General features: G+C 49.4%; 1 pseudogene; it reads right to left on the reverse strand.

The window, feature by feature from the left end:
* Positions 1-20,527: 20,527 nt before the first annotated feature.
* On the reverse strand, positions 20,528-20,680 carry LOC146855625 (5.8S ribosomal RNA; annotated as a pseudogene).
* Positions 20,681-22,313: the final 1,633 nt, after the last annotated feature.

A 22,313-nucleotide genomic window follows, 5' to 3' on the forward strand; every position in this document is an offset into this window, starting at 1 on the left:
CGTGTGGCCTGTCCAACAGATATCCTCCTCCTCGTCACTTGCTTCGTGACCAAGCCCTTCATCCTCCACGGGTGGATGTTCCTGCTCATCAGGATCCAGGATGAGTGGCACTGCCTTCTCCACTGCCATGTTGTGCAGCATGCAGCACAGGAGGAAGATATTGCAGACCTTCACCGGTGCATATGGGAGGGACCCGCCTGTCTTGTGAAGGCACCGGAATCGGCTCTTCAAGAGGCCAAAAGTTCTCTCAATCACTCGCCTTGTCTGCCCGTGTGCATTGTTGTAGCGGTGATCTGCAGCTGATCTTGGGTTGCGGTGAGGTGTCATCAGCCATGGCATGTTGGGATATCCTACATGGAAACATCATGTAAAAAAGTGGGTCAGGAGATGCCGTAAGCGCAAAAGATTCCACAACACACAGGCCAAACAGAGTATTCCCACCAACAAGACATGCTCGTTCGTTGTGCAGCCGCAGCATCATTTGTGGCACCCTGCTACGCCTCATGATGTAGGCATTGTGTGCTGACCCTGGAAACCGTGCACAGACATGGGAAATCAGAATGTTAGCAAGACACACCACAAGGGCATTAATAGAGTGGTAATGTTTACGGTTGCGATAGGCTACCTCCTGTGCCTGTGGTGGTACCAAAGCTACATGTGTCCCATCAATGGACCCAATGACATGCGGCATCCCTCCCAGGGCATAGAAATCACCCTTGACACCTGTCAACTCCTCAGGAGTAGGGAAATGGATGAATTCATCAAGGTGCACCAACATGGCTGCCAAAACATCACGCAGGACACGGCTGAACATTGTCTGAGACATGCCACCAACATCAGCTACGGTGAATTGAAACGTACCAGTGACAAAAAAATGTAGGGCTGCCATTACCTTCATCTTGGGGGTCAGCGCAGTGGGATACCTGTGTCGTGGTTGGAGTTGTGGTCCCAGCTTGGCGGTCAAGTCCTCAATCAACTGTAGTGTGAATCTGTACCGTCGGATGCAGTCACGTTCCCTCATGGCATCCAAGTCTGGCATTGGTCGGAGGACAGGCGGTGCCCTGCAGATAAATTAATTGAATACCGAAGATTTTGAGCATGACATCATCAACGTCAATGAACAGAGCACATGCTAGACTGCTACTACACATCAGATGAAAACAGAGTCTGGTCTGTGCAATACATCCAGGACACGTATGCCAGCTTGGTGAGAGTCCTACAAAAACCAAGATACATCCCTTGATTGGCAAGTCGACATGACATGCCCTGAAACGAGCTGGGGGTCAGTATGAGTGAACAGGAGTGACATACATCCACATAGCTGCATTTAAAGGATGTCATCTCATACAGACAGCTGACGGCAAGCTCGACGCACAGGTCACATGGAATGTCAAATGTACAGATCCAACACATTGCAATGAAGGGGTACACGTGAAAACACAAACCACAGACATTGATACGACGCAGGTATGTCCTCATGTGAAAATGTCATGTCCAATGCATACAGACCATGCTTACGTGGGAATCCACATGTGGCATGGTGTGCGCAGATGTGTGCCATGCCCATCTCCACACAGACACATGTTGGATGCAGCAACAGCAGATGTAGTTGACGGAACACTAACAGCAAGCTCATGGGAACACATGACACACACATGACATAGTCACATCGGGGCACGCTGATCGTGAAATGTCAGTTGGTAGTGTCCCTGTCCATGGCATCAGGGGACGGTTGCGGGTGGTGGTGACTGTGCCATGCCAGTGATGCTGTGCGTGACAGGTGTGGAGTACAGGCACACATGTGCAAAGTGTGAAGGGGAAGTGTGCCACATAGTGCCCCATCACACATGACATGTGTACACAGGTCATGTTGGACTTGGCCCTTCTGGCAGGTTCACCCCTAAACTTTTTGCTTTTTTTGGTGACCTGGTGGTAGTGATTTTTGGTTTCTGCGCACTTTACCGCTGTGTCCCAGGGTAAAGTGCGTGCGTGTAGTGAGATAGGCCTGCCCTCCCATAGGAATGCATGGGGAATGTATGTGTCCCTGGTAGTTCCTGATGCGTGGGGTGTGCAGGGTCGAGTCTGGTATGTGCGGACTCGTGTGATGAAATGCTGCGCGATGATGTGTGCGGCGTGCATGCACCTAGTATGGAAGTGCCACTTCTAGAAGTGGGCACTTCTGTGTGCAGTGTGAAATGTGTGCCTTGTCTGGCGATTGGCTGGCTGAGGTCATGTGACGGGCTGATTATTCCGTGCCATTCGCGGGTGCCTACCCCGCTTATTTAATTATTTAATTGGCGGGTGCCCACCCCGCATTGTGGTGCTCGAGCGGGAGCCTACCCCGCTTTCTTGGAAAATTAATATCCCTAGCGGGTGCCCACCCCGCCAGGGACCTTGCCGCTTTTGTTGCATCCCCCTAGCGGGTGCCCACCCCGCATCACCACGATCAGAAATCACCGTCGCTGCCCGGGACATCCAGGAAGCCAGGCAACCCGCGCCGAGACGTGGGCGAGGCCTGGCTCGGAGCGAGGGAAGTCCGTCGTCTGGCTCGTGGGCGGAAGCTGAGCCCAGCCGGAGGACGGGAGGAGACGCGCAGAGAATCCCTCAAGGGAGCCCCGCAAGCGCAGCCGCCAGAGTACCGGTGAGTGGGGGCAACATTGTGGTGGTCAGAGCGCCGGACGCTCCCTCGAAGGGCGGGGGCAGTGCTTCTAGAGCCGGTGAGGCTCCAACGCGGGCCGCAGGATTGTCCCGAGTCCCCCGAGCAGGACTCCAACGGCGGGGGCATTCTTGATTGAGAGCCCCGAGGCTCTAACATACAGGGGCAGTGGTTTTACCAAAAAGAGCGGCCCTGGAAGGCAGCGGGCCGCTCCAACATTAGCCCCCACTCTTGGTCCAGAGCTCACGAGGCTCCAAAAAGGCGCATTCTTTCAGAGCCTAGAAGGCTCCAAGGGGGCATGAGTATTTAGAGCGCGAGGCGCTCCAACCAAAGGGGCACATTGTTTGAGAGCCTGCGAGGCTCGCGAGTCACCCGAGCGGGACTCCAACGTCGGGGGCAATATTTTAATAGAGCCCTGACAGGCTCTAGGGAGCATTTCTAGTTGTTTTGAGCCCACGAGGCTCCACCATTGTCGTAGGGCATCCCCGAGCCCAGAGAGGGCCCAGGAGGAACGCCGGTGCCAGGTTCATTTTCCCAGCTGCCCAGCTCTTAGTGGGCAGCTGCAACGTTTAGGTTGTGGCCCTCTGCGTTTTGGCTTGCGCAGCCTGCGCAGCCTTGCCCTGACTCTGCTGGACACAGGGCGTCCTAGCCCCGACAAGGCCAGTTGGCCTAGGGACTGCCACAGGTGGTGTCTAATGTGAGTTTTGCGCTATTGTTCCTAATCTGCACCTCTGAATGTGTTTTATGCGTCATGTGCCTTGTGTTTACACCTCTGAATGTGTTGTGATGCATCAGGTGTAATGTGCGTTTACCCCTACAGGTATTGTGATACTTAGGTGGTTGTTTTCTCCTAGTACAGGTGGTGCTAGTGAGGTCCTGGTTCCCTGTGCAATATTTTCCTACGGTGGTTAGGGTTGCGTAGGTGGTACTTACCTGTTACCAGTAGTTACTGGTCGTGTGCTACATATGTTATTTAGTGCTACAGTGATTGTATGTGCTATGTTCTAAAGCATTATTCCTATGTTCTAAGTGCTAAGTTCTACAAAGTGCTAATTCCTGACAGTGGTCCATGTGGCCCTGTCCCCTGTACATATAATCCCTTGTAAACTCTGCCCGTGCCTGTTGGCACATTGTAAAGTGTGTGTTTTTATCTAATGTGTTTTGGTAATACAAAGGCTATTTTTATATAATACCTTGTGTGGAGTTTCTTTTGTGGTGGGCCTTGGGTGTTGTTGCTGGGTGCGCGCGCAAACGCTTTACACATCGCCTCCAGGATAAGCCTGACTGCTCGAGCCAAGCTACCAAGGGGGTGAGCAGGGGTTATCTTTGGCGTGTAACTCCCCAGCCCTGACTAGAGTGGTGGTTTCTGCCTGGCTTTGGCGCAAGCCCTAGCCAACCAGAAATCCCATTTCTAACATTGGTGATCAGCGGTGGGATTGGACTTGCGTTTGCGCTGTACCGCAGCAGCAACTGGCCGCACTACAAAACTCTGCATTTAGATAATCACATGGTATAGGGATTATTGTTCTAAGTTTGTTTTTAAATGTCATTTCTTTGGAAATGTGTTTCTTGTGCACTGTGAGTTAGGTGTCCCTAGCTCGGGAGGGTAGATCATCCCCCTAAGTGCATTGTGTTTTCTGGATTCACCAGAGGGTGGGATCCAGTGGTGGCAGCATAATAGTGTCCAGTACATTTGTTCCCCGCCCTGCGCCCAGAGTTGGTACCTGTGTCACTTGTGGCCAGGTTGAGGAATCAGGGGTGGTAGAAACTGCCTTACCAGTCCGAGGGGAGGGTTGTGTGTGGATGAATGGTGTGTGGCACTAGGCAAGTGAGTGTGAGTTCTCTGGGATAGAGAGCTTGCTGAACCCTTTTTGTGAATTGTGTGCGCCTGTTAAGCTCAGACCCCTAGGTTCCCTGTGTAATCTTTTCACCAGAACGTCCGCCAGAATGGAGCCTGCTTTTGATCTCAGTGAACTAGTTTTTTACAGTATGCAGGAGTTGGAAAGGTTCTGTAGAGAGAGAGACATAGAGGTGAGAGAGTCAGACACTCTGTATGAACTTAGGGACCACATGATCCAGTGGGTTAAGGATCAATGGGATCTTGAGCGCAGTACGGAAAGGGCCCGGGCCTCACACCTGGAGGGTGGTGGGTCTGTGGGGAGCCCTGAAGATTCAGAAGAGGAGGAAGAAGATGACAATACCTGGACGCCAGTAGAGAGTGAAGACCTCATAGGTAGGGAGTCCCTTGCTGGGTCCAGCGTAGGAGGCAGCGCCTCATCCCTTTCCCTGTCCCCAGAGGAGTGGGTAGATAGGAGGGAAGAGAGGGAGCATCAGCTGGTCATAGAGAAGCTCAGGATAGAGCACGTCAAGCTGGAGACCGAGAGGGTCTTAGCTCAGAAGCAGATGGCGGAGGCTAAGAGGGCCTTTGCCAGAGAGAAACTAGCTCTGGAGGGTAGGTTGTCCCCTGAGCGCAGTTGTAGTTGTCTGGATTCCCCAGGGAGGGTAGAGTCCAGTGGTGGCAGCGATATGGAGTCCAGTGCAGGATGTCCCATTCCCAGTTCCCAGAGCATGGTACCTGTTTCCCAAGAAGAGGAGGATAGGTTGAAATTCAGGGGCAGCAGGAAACTGTCTCACCAGTCTTGGAAGGAGTTTGCGGATGAATGTAATGATGCACTGGTCAATTGGGTAAAGCTTGACCCGGAATATGGCTTTGGTGAACTGCTCAATATGCTTCTCGTAGAGCAAATGCTCAATAGTGGTTGTAGGCCAGAGTTGCGCCAACACCTGTTGGGGTTGGAGGACTGTGATCCTTGGGAGCTTGCAGAAAAAGCAGACCATTGGGAAAGTGCTAGAGGTTCTCTAGAGTCATTAGGGAGTGACTCCAAAAGTAGTGGGTCAGGTATCTTCCAGCCCAGCGTGGTGGAAGAGGCTCAGTGTAGCCCAGCTAGGTCCCAGGATAGCGAGGAGGGTGTAGGGGCTCACTGCCTGGCTCAGTGGAGCAGGAGTGAGGGGGTGACCGAGGGTCCCCAGATGCACGAAACCCTGCCTCAGGACTTGGATGGTTTCATGAGGGAACACCAAGTTGGGGACCTAGGCTGTCCTGTTAGTCCATTTGAGGAAGATCTCCTAGTGAGTAGAGGACCTGGAGCGCCTATAAACAGGGCTCCTGTGGTTCTAGAGTCTGGCAGTACAACTCCGGTAGGGAGGGTACAGGAGTCCAGCGTGAGGAGTGATTGGGGGATGAGTTCCCCAGTGGAAGAGCCAGTGGGTCAGGGACTACCCAGTTGGGCTAGAATCCCGTGTAGTGACCACGGTGACACCACTTCTGTTCTGGGGGATCTCTGCGCACTGTCAGGTGGACAGGGGACGGGAGATCCGCGCCAGACAGACAGTCACCCGACTTATGTGTCGTTTGTTAGCCTCAGGGGGATGGAGTGTAAATCCCCAGAAGTCCTGGAATGCCAGGCGATTATTCCACCAAAGGTTCTAGGCCGGAGGTTGAGAGGCCAGGTTCAGGATCAGCCTGACCTGAAGGGTAGGACGACTATAACCAGTGTCCTGACCAGTTCTTCTTCCAGAGGTACCGCCCCAGTTGGTAGGGAGCAGGGCTCTGGAAGGGGGTGCAGAGGGTGGGAGAGCCCAACTCTGACCCCGGTGCCACCTAAGGGGTTAAACCCTGGGTTGGAATGGCGTTCTAGGTGTACCCCTCGCCAGAGGAGGAGGAACCCTAGGAGAAGAGGTAGGGGGAGGAGAGCCTTCCCTGAGACTCCTGGTCCGCCTGAGGGTGTAGACCCTAGGCTGGAGAACCAGTGGCAGTCTAGTCCTGTCTTGCAGACAGGAAGAGTGGAGAATGGCCGCTATGTGCCAGTGGTTACTACCACCCACTCTGTGATTAGGCAAGGACCGGTGGCACCTGGGTGGCCTAGGGCCTGGTCTTGGCCGTGGACAGCTTGGGAGTACCAGTGGGGTAGCCCAGTTGGTCCGGACAGTGGTTTTAGAAGGAATCCCATGGGTTCACCGTGGCGTAGAACAGGAGGGTGTCCCTGCAGTTGCGGGCCCGCGTCCGTGTTCTATCGCCCCAAGCAGGGAAGTCCATCACGGTGGTGATTGGTCTGCCCTGCGTTTTGGCTGGAAGGGGGTTGTGTTGGACTTGGCCCTTTTGGCAGGTTCACCCCTAAACTTTTTGCTTTTATTGGTGACCTGGTGGTAGTGATTTTTGGTTTCTGCGCACTTTACCGCTGTGTCCCAGGGTAAAGTGCGTGCGTGTAGTGAGATAGGCCTGCCCTCCCATAGGAATGCATGGGGAATGTATGTGTCCCTGGTAGTTCCTGATACGTGGGGTGTGCAGGGTCGAGTCTGGTATGTGCGGACTCGTGTGATGAAATGCTGCGCGATGATGTGTGCGGCGTGCATGTACCTAGTATGGAAGTGCCACTTCTAGAAGTGTAATTTCAAACACAATATAAACCCTGAGGATTTATTTCATTAGCACTCCTTAGTCGTATAGTCACCTTAGTGAGCTTAATTTCATAAAGAACCTAGAGGTAAACGATAGTTATCACAGTTCATTATTTATTCAATTTTTTGGATTACTTCTTTTAAATTTCAATGTGACAATAAATTCATATATACAGAAATGAGAAAATCAATTTACATTTGTACACTGGCAACACAAACTACTGTCAATTAGGTACATATAGAAAACAGTAGTAATTGACACTTTTTATGATGATGAACCATCCACAGTTTGGTCATATATCAAGGAAACTCTTGTTTCAATATTGTTAGTATCACAACACATCAGATGGGTATTTGTTTCCACCAAATAAGTGTCACAGCGTCGACGTTTCGGTCTCCTATTAGAACATATTAATCAACGAGACCATCTTCAGGACCAATGTTGCACCATGTATCTATTGTAAACAAATATATTGCATTACTCATTGATACCAATATACATATATACATCTAAGTTCTACACTTAGGTATTGCCTATACAATGAAGGAGAAAAGGTGTATCAAAGGTTAAAAACCGATCAGGTGACCAAGAGCCCAAACACCATAGAATATATGACCACCATTAAAAGATTCTCCGAGACACAACTTTATTAGTCAAGCCAGTTCGTGGAATACAACAACTAATTAGTACTTCTCACGCAGCGTGACCCTCACCACTTTGTGAATCAATAGATCGTGTTAAAGTGGTGGGAATGTGCCACTTACTATGTAAAGACCATAGCCTAGTCAAGGTCTATCGAATCACTTCTCCCACAGTCTTCAAAAGAAGAGCTGGATATCTAAAAATGTTTGTACATAAAACGCCATAAATCAGACAATTGTCAAAAACTATAAACTATAAGTGCATTGTTACCAATAAATAAAACAAAACGGACAAGCCTCTCAGCCATTACTTACAAGAAACGCCCCTTATCGTCGGCGGTGTATAAATCCTAATTCTGTGAACAAACAGAAACCCACCTAGTCAGTTAGCGCCAATTCACATTCTCATACAGTATCTTTTCCAATAGATACGGCGCTCCTACCTAATACTGAAACTTACTCTTTTTGACAGAGGTTAACCGTTATTCTCCTTCCGTTGCACGTCTCGCCACATAGTCCGAGCATGAGTGCTGGGGCAACGCGAACCTTAATAATCACGTAAATAACGTGATCTCAAACGTCACTGATACGCAGTAAACATGTCGGCCATCTTTGAGTGTAGTCCAAACAACGGACCAACTTGATATCACGATCGTTTCAGGATATATTACAACACCAAAATGCAATTCAAATCAACACCAGATGAACAAACGAGTGCCAAATATCAGGATTACATCCATCTAACAAAAAACATCATATTTAATTGTACCACACCACATGTCAGGTTGCTTCAACTGAATCGTGTCGCAATCGTTTCACACCAAGTGGCGGCCATTTCTAAATGCACACATTAGCACTGTCAGTATGCAGAGTATACATATCCTTCTATAGCTGGAGTAAAGTAGGTCCAAAGGCCACAAGTATTACTACACCGCTTGGCTAATACTCGCCATGTAAGCTAGAAGGCCACTTTAAAACAGAAATGTAAGTGACTACACCAGCATTGGGAATCATAGGCCATCAATATGGAGCTATAACATCAGAGACAACCAGATGGTGATCATATATTCTAGAGTGTCGCTAGAGTTTGCCATTCTATAAAGGAATTTAATCCCCTCTCCACTGTCTTGACTAGCCAAATCCACTTAGTGGGCAGCTGCAACGTTTAGGTTGTGGCCCTCTGCGTTTTGTGGTCCATGTGGCCCTGTCTCCTGTACATATAATCCCTTGTAAACTCTGCCCGTGCCTGTTGGCACATTGTAAAGTGTGTGTTTTTATCTAATGTGTTTTGGTAATACAAAGGCTATTTTTATATAATACCTTGTGTGGAGTTTCTTTTGTGGTGGGCCTTGGGTGTTGTTGCTGGGTGCGCGCGCAAACGCTTTACACATCGCCTCCGGGATAAGCCTGACTGCTCGTGCCAAGCTACCAAGGGGGTGAGCAGGGGTTATCTTTGGCGTGTAACTCCCCAGCCCTGACTACAGTGGTGGTTTCTGCCTGGCTTTGGCGCAAGCCCTAGCCAACCAGAAATCCCATTTCTAATAGGTCATCACACATCAATTGTGCAACTACATGAGGAGACATGTGCAATTTTACTGCCTGACACGCCTAGGCCATGCACACGAAAGTCTGCTATGACAATGACTTGATGTACAGCCTTGTGCGAGTCTGATACCTCCATTCCTTTCGTGTGCGCATCCTATCACCAGTGTAAGCGTGTGAAACACACCGTACACACGCTCTGAGAGCTTGTGTATGGTCCGTATCACTATAGGAGTAGTGCCGTAGGAGTACGTGTGTGTGTACAGAGTATACACACACGCGTACTCCTACGGCAGCACTCCTATAGTGATACGGCCCGTACACACGCTCTCAGAGCGTGTGTACGGTCCGTATCACTATAGGAGTAGTGCCGTAGGAGTACGCGTGGTACGGACCATACTCACGTCATGGGTATGGTCCGTATCACTATAGGAGTAGTGCCGTAGGAGTACGCATGTGTGTACGCTCCATACACACATGCGTACTCCTACGGCAGCACTCCTATAGTGATACGGACCGTACACACGCTCCCAGAGTGTGTGTATGGTCCGTATCACTATAGGAGTAGTGCCGTAGGAGTACGCGTGGTACGGACCGTACTCACGTCATGGGTACGGTCCGTATCACTATAGGAGTAGTGCCGTAGGAGTACGCGTGTGTGTACGGAGCGTACACACACGCGTACTCCTACGGCACCACTCCTATAGTGATACGGACCGTACACACGCTCTCAGAGCGTGTGTATGGTCCGTATCACTATAGGAGTAGTGCCGTAGGAGTACGCGTGGTACGGACCATACTCACGTCGTGGGTACGGTCCGTATCACTATAGGAGTAGTGCCGTAGGAGTACGCGTGTGTGTATGGAGCGTACACACACGCGTACTCCTACGGCACCACTCCTATAGTGATACGAACCATACACACGCTCTCAGAGCGTGTGTACGGTCCTTATCACTATAGGAGTAGTGCCGTAGGAGTACGCGTGGTGCGGACCGTACTCACGTCGTGGGTACGGTCCGTATCACTATAGGAGTAGTGCCGTAGGAGTACGCGTGTGTGTACGGAGCGTACACACATGCGTACTCCTACGGCACCACTCCTATAGTGATACGGACCGTACACACGCTCTCAGAGCGTGTGTACGGTCCTTATCACTATTGTAGTGGTGCCATACGTGTACAGGTATGTGTAAAACGCACCGTACTTGTGTTTTTGACTCAAAAAATGCATAGTGGAGAAGTATTAGGCCCAAAATGCATGCAGGTTGTCATGGATACTGAGATTTCTGTTGCAATGTGCACATCATGAGGGCTGGAAAAGTCAGTTGGGCCAAACATTACAATGTTGCAAAGTGGTATTTGCCTTGCTATGATGCTAAAATTTCGGACCATGCAAAATCCTGTCATTGGTGTATGTTTAAAGGGATTGGGGGAAACGTAGGATGCAAATGAGTCTGACCAATCTCTCTGTACTCCTGTAAATGAAAGCCCCCAGCAAGACAGATATAAGTCAGGCTGAACCCATGAGAGGGCACTTGCCTGCACAACTTTCCTGCCGACCACTGCTGCTGTGTGTGTTTGCTTTGGCACCATGTCAAGGACTGTGGAGAGGGCACAGCCATTCACCCTGGAGGAGAATGAGGCCCTGCTGGATGTGCTCCTCCCACAGTACCCCAGCCTGTATGGGAGACCAGGGCAACAGGTGAGTGCTGACTCCACTACCTTTGACTGTGCACCTTTTTTGTGACTGTCACTTCTGCCATTGTGTGCAGGTGTGATAGACATGCAATGTTGTTTACAGTGGGTCCCTGGGGGGAAAAGGCTTATGTCTCTCATGCTGAGCATGATGCAGTTCAGGTGTGCACTCCTCACTTGCATTGTGCTTACTGTGACATTCACTGCATAGTGCATGACACATTCAGCCTGGCAAATCCTTTCTTTCCTATTTTGTCTATTGTCCTGAGGTGATTCAGTGGTCCCCCCGGTGTGACAGGTGACTGTACCCACAGATGTGTGTGAGTTGAGTGGAGCTGTGGTGAGAGTGTCCAAGTGATGTGTACGCCCCATGGACATTGATGTGTGTGAATGTTCCTTGTCATGTGGGTGAGTGTGTATGTGAAGTGTTGCACCACAGCTGCATGGAGGAGGCAACAGCTCTAACCATCTGATGTGAGAAGTAAGCCGTGCTGTGTGTGTGACTTGATGAGGTAGCCCGACAGCTGTGACAACCCACAGACAAGTGGCACATGTGCAGAGTGATGTATGTATCCGCTGTTGCCAATGGCAGGTGATTGTTCTGTGCCTGTGTGTGTCTGTGTACTCTGCTGAGGTTGCGTCAGTGGCCTAGGGCATGTAACTGCTTTAAGGTGCTGTCCATCAGCCTGGTGTTGCATGTGATGCACAGTGTGTGCCATGATCAGGGAGTGTGTGGCACCCCTCCTGCCACCTGTGTACTTTCAATGGCATGTAGTGCATTGGGGATTCCACAGAGGCCAATGGACATATGAGAATTAATAAATTCATTGGCAGCATCCAATGCCCTGTCCAACATGTCAAAGATGTTCAAATGTGTGTCTCTGTGACATGGAGCATGTGTAGTGATGTTGTCTCACTTTGTCATCCTCACAGGTAACTGCCTACGAGAAGGGGGTCATCTGGAAGAGGATCGTCAGAACCGTGAGGGCGGTGGGGGATCGCAGCCGGCGCCTGGCCCAAGTCCGGAAATGCTGGCAGGACATCCGGTGCTGGACCCGGCGGATCGCCCGGGTCCAGCTGAAACTATCACCTCCACGGAAACACGGCAGGTGCCGACACATGACACCCCACATGCAGTGTGTCCTGGCGATGGTCTTCCCTGACCTGGATAGGTGGTTCCAGGAGATACAGCAGCAAGGAGGGGGGTGGGTACATGTGTGTTTGTTGTGTTGTGTGTCACCAGCCTTTCGAAGTGCTCTGTCGCCTGGATGCACTGCCAGGGTTCATATGTGCAGTGCATATTCTGTTCCCCAAAGTCAAACGGTGCTCTTATTCATCCCTTCCCCTCCTTGACATGTGTCCCCTGGTCTGTGTGTAATCACTATTACACATGGTCATCTGGACTGCCAGTTAATCCAAGTGCACATTGCTTTATGCATGATGTGTGAGGGGGGTCTGTGACATGTGTTGGTATCTTGCCTTTGCCCTGTCCTCTTCACTCAGTTGGGGGTCCATATTGGTTTGCAATGATGATGAGTCTCACCATAGGAGTGTGAGGTTTCCAGTGAACACACTTGCAGCATGCATGACCGATGTTGTGGCCTCAGACATGATGTGCATGAGTGGGAGATATGCATGGTGGCAGGACGGTTGTTCATGTTACAGTCAGATCATTCCAGAAACAAGGAGCAGTGTGCCCACTACAGTCCCCTGAGACACCCTTGCCTCGTAATCAGGTGTGTCATCCAACACTGTGCCCATTCTCTGTGTGTTCAGCATTGGTTTGCCTCTGTGGCATTCTTCCCTGGCCTTATTATTATTTATCCAAAGTGTGTTACATGTGTTCACTGGACAGGGAGACCCCATTTGGCTTGTGCATACTCACGCTGGCCTGTGTGGCTATTCACAACTATCTGTTGATGGTTGTTTGTCACATATATGTGTTGGCAGCCTCACGAGGCGATGTTGAGTAAATCTTGGGAAATTTTGAGCAAAGTTTAGAAAACACTGATTAAGAGGTGTCAGTTCTTGATCTGTCTCAATCACATTGTCTCAGGTATGGGGGGTTTGTGCGGGCGAGGCCTACATGGCCAAACCTTATGTCTCCTTGCCAGCTCTGACCTGTGTGCAATAATTGTCTTGACAGAGACTCAACGTGCAGTGACCCAGTCATGTTGTGCGGTGTTTAATGTTTGTGCATTGCAGCATGTGTCAATAGTTTAAATACATGATTCCTGGTCATACATTTTTTGCACCAGTGTGTGGTCCAGATGCTACGTAGTTTTGTCTTTGTGTGCTGACATCTGTGTGGACATTCTGGCTTGCCATGAGGGTGTCTGCTCAGTGCAGGTGTGCCTTTTTACGACCCAATTGCAGGCCCCGCAGCTTATGCATTGTCCTGTGTTTGGACATGTGTGCCACTCCACATGACAGGCAGTGGGTCAGATGTGTTGCCAACTGTGTCATCAGGGAACGGATGGCTATGTGACAACTGGCATAATTAAAGTTGTTAGTCAAAAGATTCTTGTACCTTGGCACTCACTACACTTGTCAACATGTCTTCCAGTTTTCATAGCTTTAGTTTGATGTTTTTGTGTGAAGAACAATAATGTGCATGCATGACAGATGTCTCCCAAGGAAGTGCACAACAAACCACCTTGACACTTTCATGGAACACGCTGGCACTTTTTAAAAGAAGCCACTGTTCTCATCAGACTGTTTAGCAGATTATACATATACTTGTTCCCAGAGTGTTGTGGAATTTGGGTAAGTGCTTGGTTGTTGGTGATACCAACTTACGAGTGTCAAGTCATCAGGACCTCTGTGGGCCCATGTATATGTACTTTCTGCAACACCATTTCTTTTGGACAGTGGGTCCTGTGGATAAGGCTGCCAGCTTCTTCAATGACTGGGTAAATGTAGTTTGGTGTGCATCTCCTTTTGAGACATCTTTTATACAGGCACATGTGTGTTCTGTTCACAAAATGGAACATTCCCACATTATTGACATGTCGATTGTGTGAAGTATTGTTATTCCCAAGGGACTAAAGTTTTTGGGGTTACTGTTTGAAATTACTTACAAGGCTCTGAGTGTGGGGACACCTTTAGTATTGAGGTGTGTTGGTTTGCCTTGGGTGCACCACTCGTGTTTCTTTCAGGGTAAACAAGAGGTGGCATGACTTCATTGTATTGCTGTGCTCACCTGTTCCCAATCACTAGCTTCTCAGTATATTTCTCAGTCTAGTTTTGGGATGGTGTGTCCTATTTTTCCTTGTGTCCAAGTGGCATGGTGGGTCTACTAACTGGGGAGTACATGGCTTACATATGTGCGGAGTAATCTAGCTGTTACTCATTAAGCATTGCCTGATATGCACTGTGACCTATTGTTTTGGTACTCATGTGTCAGATGTATACCGGTGACTGATGTTTTTCTGTATGTTCACCTTGTCCACAGCATCATCAACGGTAACCGAGGGAGACAACAACACGGACCTTGAGGAAGGACCCAGCACCAGTGGCACCAGTGCTGGCGAGTCATCGGGAGCCAGTGGCACGGAGGGCGAGGGAAGTCAGTCAGAGGACCTGTCTGGTGGCGACACCAACTACGACGCAGACGGGTCCTAGGCTGACCTCATCGAGGGGGCGGAGGCTGCCACTACACCTTGCAGCAGCCGAACATCTGGTCCCGCCTCCTCCATTCCCATCACCGCCCTCCCAGTTGCTCCAGTCCCTTCTGTCCGTGCTGACCACCACCATGTCTCCTTCGATCCAGGCACCGCACCCCCTGCCCCTGTCACCCCTGCTGCCCTCAGTGCTGAGTCTATGGACATACAGCGGCAGTTGCAGGTTGGCCAGACATCGATGCTGAATGTCCTCCATGGCCACACCAGACTGCTGACACAGATGGTGTCGTTCATGGAGGGCATGTCATCAGCGATGTCTGAGCAACGCTGGTTTCTGCAGTCCATGGACTCTTCACTGATGGTAGCAGTGTCTCTCCTGCAGCGCTTCGTCCCCCCCTACCCCAGCCCCATTCACAATTCCCTCTCCCATACCTGTCCCATGCACACACAGACCTTTCCACGCACGCACCCCACCAGACACATCCAGCACACCACCAAGAAAAGGCAAGCGCACACATCCTGACACACACACTCAGGGGGAGATAGGCACACCCACTGGGTCTGGGGCACAAAGCCATACATGCAGCCACAGTCTGAGTACGCATGCCTCACAACCCAGTCCCTCCACCAGCACTCCCCTTGGCTTCCCTGCCCCCACTGTGTCACCACCCCGCAAGCGGTCAAGGAAGTCCCCGGGCAGGGGATTGAGTCCACCCCCATGTCCACCCCCTCCCCCAGGAGCATTGAAACCCATCCCTGCGCCCCCCCCTCCATTGTCCCTGGGGTTTGTTCCGGGGCAGGGCTTACTCTGTCCGCCCTTGCAGAAGTGTGCAGCGCCGAGCTCACCACCACCTTTGCGCTGCCCCACCCCCTGTGGTGGACACGTCCACCCCTGCACCCACCCCACCTACCCTTCCCCCTCCTGTGCCTGCGGTGCCTGGTCCTTCCCCACATGATGCCCCCCTCCCGGTCGACGAACCTGAGGGTTCCAGTGTGCAGGCAAGCTAGAGGAGACATGTGCCCCAGTGTCCCCTCACAGACTTATATGATGGACTGGCCATTGGCCTTTGTATATAGTCTTATTACTTCCTTTTGTTTAATGCTGAATAAAGCATTTTAATTTTCCTTTGAACACTATTGCATTTCCGGTATTGATGTTGGTGCTGAGGCTTCAGGAGTTGGGGTTGTGGTAATGTGTTATTGTTCTGAGGAATGTTTGAGTCTGATGGTGATGAGGTTGACCATGGTATGTGCGTGCCATCAGAAGGTCTCTGCCAAGTATCATTTGTAGTGAGTGTTATGATGGTTTTGAGACATTGTCCCAAGGAGTGTTCCTTCCTCTGTGGCACCTGACATCTTCCCTGCAAAGAGTTGCCCAATTGTTGTGCTGACCTGTGTCTACATTTCCTTTGTTGGTGACGGATCCCTTCAACTATGGCCATGCCTGCTCAGCAATGTCTCCGGCTGCATCGTCTGTGCCATCCTTGCTAGTCACTGTACTTGTGTATTGAGTATGTTGAAATGCCTTCATGTGGAAATCCTCCCTTTTCTGCACTATGCATGTGTGTAATCCAGGCCTAGCACACATCTGGTACTTGTTCTGCAGGGTATTTGGGCACGTGACTCACATTTGTGGTTATTGTACCTGTGGGAACTCCACCCTATTCCTTCCATGAGAGACAACATCTTGGTGGCTGGCCCAGCACCTGTACATACCTATCATTCCTGGGATGTGCGTGACAATGTGTGTTCCCTTTGCCTCTCTTAGTTTAGTAGGCAGTGACATGACTATACAGTCTTGTGGCATGATCTCAGTGTGTGTATTGTGCTGTATCTGCCAGGGGTGGGTATGCATGTGTCATTTGTCCTCACACCCCCATGTGGTATGTCATGCAGTGTGGGAAAGACAGCCATCCTCCTGGGAGTGGGACACTGCTGTCAGTGATGTGTTGTTATGGCACTATCATCATAGTCAAAACTTAGGGATGCGTACATACACCCATGGAGTTGTGGGCATATGCTAATGATGTACACACCCGCATGTCTATGTCCACTGCTGGGAGTCCTCTGCACCCACCCCTCATCTTGCAGGCCACTGCTGGGAGTCATAAACACCCACCCACATATGTCTGTCCACTGCTGGTAGTCCTCTGCACCCACCCCTCATATTGCAGGCCACTGCTGGGAGTCATATACACCCACCCACATATGTCTGTCCACTGCTGGTAGTCCTCTGCACCCACCCCTCATATTGCAGGTCACTGCTGGGAGTCATATACACCCACCCACATATGTCTGTCCACTGCTGGTAGTCCTCTGCACCCACCCCTCATATTGCAGGCCACTGCTGAGAGTCATATACACCCACCCACATATGTCTGTCCACTGCTGGTAGTCCTCTGTACCCACCCCTCATATTGCAGGCCACTGCTGGGAGTCATATATACCCACCCACATATGTCTGTCCACTGCTGGTAGTCCTCTGCACCCACCCCTCATATTGCAGGCCACTTCTGGGAGTCATATACACCCACCCACATATGTCTGTCCACTGCTGGTAGTCCTCTGCACCCACCCCTCATATTGCAGGCCACTGCTGGGAGTCATATACACCCACCCACATATGTCTGTCCACTGCTGGTAGTCCTCTGCACCCACCCCTCATATTGCAGACCACTGCTGGGAGTCATATACACCCACCCATATATGTCTGTCCACTGCTGGTAGTGATATGCACCCACCCTCATGTCTCTGTCCACTGCTGGTAGTGCTGTGCACCCACCCACATATGTCTGTCCACTGCTGGTAGTCCTCTGCACCCACCCCTCATATAGCAGGCCACTGCTGGGAGTCATATACACCCACCCACATATGTCTGTCCACTGCTGGGAGTCCTCTGCACCCTTCCATATATGTCTGTCCACTGCTGGGAGTGATATGCACCCACCCCCATGTCTCTGTCCACTGCTGGTAGTGATGTGCACCCACCCCCATGTCTCTGTCCACTGCTGGGAATCCTATGCAGCCACACACCCACCCCCTTGGTGCTGTACACTGCTCTCGTTGACCTTCACACACACCAATATAATGGTGATATGCTGCACCAGGCCATACAACACCATTTGTGGCGTGTGTACGCCTTGTATCCCAAGTGTACTGGTGCCGTAGGGGTACGTGTGATACGGACCGTACCCCTGCATTCAGAGGGTGTGTACGGACCGTACCACGCGTACCCCTAAGGCCCCAATCCAATAGTGGTACGGGCCATACACCCGCTCTGAGAGCGTGTGTACAGCCCGTACCATGCGTACTCCTACATCACCACTACAATAGTGATACGCACCGTACCCACACATCCATAGCGTGGGTACGGTCCGTAGCACTATTGTAGTGGTGACGTAGGAGTACGCGTGGTACGGGCCGTACACACGCTCTGAGAGCGTGTGTACGGCCCATACGACGCGTACTCCTACATCACCACTACAATAGTGATACGCAACGTACCCACGTGGGTACGGTCCGTAGCACTATTGTAGTGGTGACATAGGAGTACGCGTGGTACGGGCCGTACACATGCTCTGAGAGCGTGTGTACGGCCCGTACCACGCGTACTCCTACGTCACCACTACAATAGTGCTACGGACCGTACCCACACTATGGATGTGTGGGTACGGTGCGTATCAATAATCTAGAGGTGATGTAGGGGTACGCGTCCACTTCCGTTGTTGCGGGATGCAGGGATTGTTGGACACGCCCCCCGAAGTGAACAGACCCTGGAGGTAATGTATGTACAGAATATAGTAGTTTTTTAATTGGGTAGGGGTTATGTTTCCTGCCCCTCGCCCCCCCCTTTGCCCCTGGGTGTTGTTCTGACCTTCTGCGGCGTGCGCGGCGGTTTTGGTGAACCAGGTCGTAGGCTAGGAGTGCCGGGATGACACGTAGGATGGGGTCCATGGCTGTCCATCGCGTACCGGAGCTCCTTATTCGCGTCGTTCTCAATTTCCCGGGAGTTTTTGGCTGCCGTAAAATATAAGCCGTGCGGAGTGACGTAGGCACGAATTGGACTTGCTGGTCCGTAAAACGCTGCCTGACTCCGTGCAGACGTTGCGTACGCGCTGTCCAGGATCAGAATAGTAGGTATTTTTTAGCCGTACGGTGTTTTTTATGATTCGTACAGAAATGGTATTTCTGTAGGAATCGTACTTGCTGGTTTGTAAGGTGAATTTCCCGGGTACGAGTCGTACGGACAATACGCTCCGTACGACCATTCGTACCCGAGTTTTACAGGATCAGAATCGGCACCTTAATGTTAATGTTTCATATATTTAATTGGATATTTTTTTAAATATTGTTTATTTATTTTTAAGATTATTTTTCTTCTATTGTTTAAATGTTATTAGTAAAAAAAAATCTCTGCTATCCAACACTTTCCCTACTGTTGCACTCACTGGAGTGGTAATAGTAATTTTACCCCTCAGCTATCTAGCATTTTCCCTACTGTTGCACTCATTGGAGTGGGAATAGTAATTTTTACCTCTCCGCTATCCAACACTTCCCCTACTGTTGCACTCACTAGAGTGGGAATAGTAATTTTTACCTCTCCGCTATCCAATACTTTCCCTACTGTTGCACTTACTGGAGTGAGAATAGTAATTTTTACCCCTCTGCTATCCAATACTTTCCTTACTGCTGCACTCACTGGAGTGGGAATAGTAAATTTTATCCCTCCGCTATCCAAAACTTTAGCTACTGTTGCACTCACTGGAGTGGGAATAGTAACTTTTACCCCTCCGCTATCCAACACGTTCCCTGCTCTTGCACTCACTGGAGTGGGAATGGTAATTTTTACCCCTCCATTATCCAAAGTTTTCCCTACCATTGCACTGTTTGGAGTGGGAATAGTAATTTTTTTCCCTCCGCTATCCAATACTTTCCCTACTTTTGCATTCACTGGAGTGGGAATAGTAATTTTTACCCCTCCGCTATCCAATACTTTCCCTACTGTTGCACTCACTGGAGTTGGAATAGTAAATTTAATTATTCCGCTATCCAACATTTTCCCTACTGTTCTATTTATTGTATTACGAAATGTATGTTTTAATTTTTTTAATAGTTAAATGTTTTAATTAATTATAGAATGGTTATTTTTTATTTTAAATTATTGATATATTTATATATTTTATTGTTATATAATTTAAAAGTTTAAAATTTAAATAAAGATAATAGTTAATAAATTATTTTAAAGTTGATATATGTATATGTATCAATTATTATGTTTGTATTTTTTTTAATTAAGGGTATTTTTTATATTTAGTTAAAATATATATCACATTTAATTAATTGTGTTGAAGATTATATTAATAATTGATATATTTAACATATATTATTTTATTGTATTTATATTTTTTAATTGATATTTGTTATATCTATATTTTTAACTTCGATATTTTTGATTCAATATTTTTGTACTTACCTGTTAAGGTATTGGAGCCGATATTTTTGTAGTCGATATTTATTTTGATATTTAGTCCCACATGGGGGTCATGGCGAAGAAAAGTCCATGGGGCCAGCATGGAAACCAGCACCTGCAGGCAGGCAGGGGACCTTCCCAGCCCCAGCCAAAGAAGTGGGCGCCCAAAGATGTGTATGCAAGCAGCCATGGGACACCACATACAGGCAAACGCAGCACACAGCCAGGCACCCTGGGACTTTCAGGCCTGGGTCAGACCGGGCATCCACCCACTCCACCAAGGAAGGCAAGGTCCACTGGTGGCATACCTCTGCAGTGAGACCGGGGTGGCCTGCGATGGGCAATCAAGGGTCTGACCTTGGAAGGACAAAAGAAGCAGTCCCCCCCTGAGACAGCCTCAGACACACCATGAGAGAACCCCAAGGTTATTGACGTTCAAGCGACCATTAGAAAGATGTAGTTCTGGGGGGAGCCCACGGCCACAAGGTGCATTCAAATGTCAATTATCAATGCTTCCTGCAATTCATATTAATTCTTGCAGCTAACTAATTTCTTCATCGACTCGCAAGCCAGATGATTCACTGCTAAGAGTCACAGGCAACTTTCACAAACTTCATCCACCTGCAGGTGAAGGAGAAGCAGGAGGAAGTCAGCTCCAATCATCCACTGCCCCTGCAGTGACACAGTAAATGCAGCCCAGCACCCCATCACGCTTTCACGCTTCACTTCTGGAAGTCGACCTCCACAAATTAAAAATGTGCTCGGCCCAAGAGCCCCACCCCACCACCTCATCAGGCTAGCAAGCTAGAGGCTTCCATGGCAGCAGACGCAGGAAACTCCAGCACTGGCCCTCCAGGACAGCGCCACATAAATCATTAAACCCCAGTCTGGACACACAGGACCAGTTCACCAGGTACCTGGCAATGCAGGTACCTGACAATGCACATCAGCCATCCGCCACAATTTAAAATAACTGAGCTAATGAAAGCAAGAGAAAGTTACAGGATGGTTTACAGAAGTACACTGGGAGCACAAGTGAATTACGCTGTCACTGAAAGACCATTTTAAAGCAAGGTTAAAAAAAAAACTATAGCACTCTTCCGCTCAAGCACGATGGAAGTCAGCCAGCAATAGAGCCATCTAAAAGTAGCATTTGTTTAACCACAACTAGAGAAGCAAAAGGTGTCGTGTCGAAAATGTGGTTTCAAGCAGAAGCGCCAAACCATAATAAAGTGAGTGACTCAGCAAATATTAACCGGTATTAACCGTCGCTCAGTTTTATCTTCCGTTGAAACAATAAATGTAATTTCCCAGTTAATAAGGACCGGGGTCAGGAAAATCAGACCATGTTCATAACTATTCTTTAGACATGTATCTTACTTAGTCAGTGCCTGACTGAGAAGCAAAAGAAGCCATGTCATTTTTTGTCATAGTAGCCCACACACGCTAGAGAGTGATAGAGAGCTTACCACTACAAAGTGGGTTTGAGGGGTTCGCTACTATTTTTTTTTTTTAACTGCGAAAATGGTGCATTTTGCAACACTTTTTTCTTCCTATACTCCCATTTTTTGCAGTTGCTGTTCCCCCTAACTACTGTTTTCTTCTGCCTGCTCACCCTTTCTCACAATCCCTCGTCACCTGCTCTCTAACAGTAATATCTCCAATCTTCCTTACCCCCTTTCTCTCCCGGCCTTTTCCTTACTCACTTCTCTTTTTCCCCTCAAGTCTTGTACTGAGTAATACTCGCAGCCTTGCTTTTTTCATCCATGCCCCTTTCCCTTTCTGTTTTCTCATTTTTCTTGCTGTATTCCCCCTCTAGTTTCCCCAATTTGCTTTCCTACAACCAGGTTTCTCACCCTACCTCCTCTTTATCTACCTTCAGCTGGTTTCCATACTCTCTCCTTTGTTCTGTCTTTTCTTACTCAGCGCACAGGTGCCTGGGGATGATTTACGCATGTGAGAAGAGTGGCAGGTCAGTGGCGTACCTTTTCTTACCATTTATTTCAGTGTGCATAAGTTAGGGACCTAGGGACTAGCAAAGGCACATTGTTAGTGACTTTACCTAAATGCATTACTTTGCTCACTTAGGGGGTCATTATGATGGCGTGCCGGCCGGCGGTGGTGGGCGGTGGTAATCAGCACGCCATCACATCACAATTTACCCCTGCCATATTACTGTGGTATGGGGGGTAGTGCGGCAGGTGGAAAGTCCGGCCGCCAATTTTC

The sequence above is a fragment of the Triturus cristatus genome, chromosome 4_1 (genome assembly GCF_964204655.1).
Source record: "Triturus cristatus chromosome 4_1, aTriCri1.1, whole genome shotgun sequence".
Classification (NCBI taxonomy): Eukaryota; Metazoa; Chordata; class Amphibia; order Caudata; family Salamandridae; genus Triturus; species Triturus cristatus.